This window comes from Buceros rhinoceros, unplaced genomic scaffold (genome assembly GCF_000710305.1).
Source record: "Buceros rhinoceros silvestris isolate BGI_N320 unplaced genomic scaffold, ASM71030v1 scaffold8586, whole genome shotgun sequence".
NCBI classification, from domain to species: Eukaryota; Metazoa; Chordata; class Aves; order Bucerotiformes; family Bucerotidae; genus Buceros; species Buceros rhinoceros.
The window spans coordinates 6,923-8,531 of NW_010416870.1; the positions used below are offsets into that span (position 1 = coordinate 6,923).

Here is a 1,609-nt window from a genome sequence, read left to right on the forward strand (position 1 = left end):
TCAGCCTCCCAGGACCCTCCGTTGGTGCTGGCTGGACCCACAAAGCCGGGGCACCGTGAGCACAACCAGCTCCTGACAATTCTCCTACTAACAAAAAGCCAGTTTATTTGTCTTTAATTCCCCACCCAGCTGCCGGGTGCTGCTGCAGCAGAGAGGAGAGACAAGTCCCTCGCCATCCCCGCTGCCAGCCAGGGTTGTGCCTTTAAATCCTCTCCTCCTCCTCCTCAGCATGGGACGGATAAACCTCAGGGGTGGGCACGGTACGGGGGAGGCTGGGTGCTGGTGCTTCTACAACCGGGATGTCTCTGTGAGGTGGTTCTTCCCTCCCGAGCACCACTTCTGCCCCTCCAAAGCCTGAGATACTGTTTCAGCTTCCATGAAAGCTCTTTTGTTGTTGTTGAGCGGTTTATTTATTTATTTTTCCTAAATTAGAGGCTCTGTTTCTGCCTCCGGCTGTGATGAGTGTGGGAATTTTCGCCTCCCTTTTTGAGACTGTATTTTTGCAGCACCAGCTCTTCTGTAAGGACGTGCGGCATCGTTCCTCGTGCAGGAGGTGCCCAGCCTGGTTTCCCCGGATCCTGGGTGTCCTTGGCTGCTCCGAGAGTATCCCTTGCCCTGCATGGTGGCACACAGGGCTGGAGCAGTGCCCACCCCGCTGACTCCTGCCCCTGGTTGTGGGCCGTCTGCCCCGTTCAGCTGCGGTTTGGGCAAAAAGCGGCTTCAAACTCACATTTCTTCAGCACCATTCCCTCAGCGACAGATTATCCTGTGCTGTGAGCAGGGTGGACTTTGAAAAAGTCGAGGTGTAGCATCGCTCTCCGGTGTGCCCACCCCATGGTGAACCATCACCCTGGGAGCCTTTCCAAGGGTCCACACTTGGGCAGTTGCTTCCTATCCCCAACAAGGTGAACTCAGCTCAGTGCTTGATTAGCCACATATTAATAAATTAAACTGATCACATTTCTCCTGTGGAGCGGCACAGTGGCCTCTCGCAACCACCCCTGTCTGCTTGTCCCTGGGTGGGGATGGGTCCCTGCAGCCGGAGCCCACTGTCCTCAGCCAGGGTCAAGTGACCCTGGTGGGGCAGATCCCTGTGGCTTCTTGGGGGTGAATCCTGCATGGTTTGGAGGATGAGGTTTGGCTGCATCTGTTGTGGCAGGGGACTGAAGGCCGTACTCAGGAGGTGATGCTCAGCTGTCCGGCCCTGACAGCTCAGCCCACCGAGCACTGAGAAAGGGCTGGGCTTGACTTTCTCAGCATTTTTTTTTCCCCTGTACTGTAACCTGCCCCTTAGGAAAAGCTGCTTAGGCGTGGAGTTAATGTAATCATCTTAGAAAAATCTGTGTGAGTTGGAAAAGATCTGCTCACTACCCCGGGCTGTCCCTCCTGGGAGGGGAGAAACCAGCCCTGGCTGCATCTCCCCGGCTTGCTGGGTGGTCCAGGGACGAGCTGCGACCCTCCGCTGTCACCGCAGTGGGGATGCTCACTGGGAGCCTCCCAGCGGGGTAGCTCTGCTGGGGGACCCTTTGCACCGAGGCCACCCTGGGCTTGGGTCCCACCTGCTTCGCTCCTGCTGGCGGTCCGGGCATGGGGAGGGCAGTCCGGGGGC

The 1,609-nt window shown here is 57.6% G+C and overlaps 1 protein-coding gene across 1 annotated transcript in view; it reads left to right on the forward strand.

Annotated features, from left to right (window-relative positions):
• FAM129B (family with sequence similarity 129, member B) overlaps positions 1–1,609 on the forward strand; it is a gene marked incomplete at both ends in the record, with an annotated part of 14,785 nt that overhangs the window by 6,570 nt on the left and 6,606 nt on the right. The gene's annotated exons all lie outside the window — the stretch shown is intronic.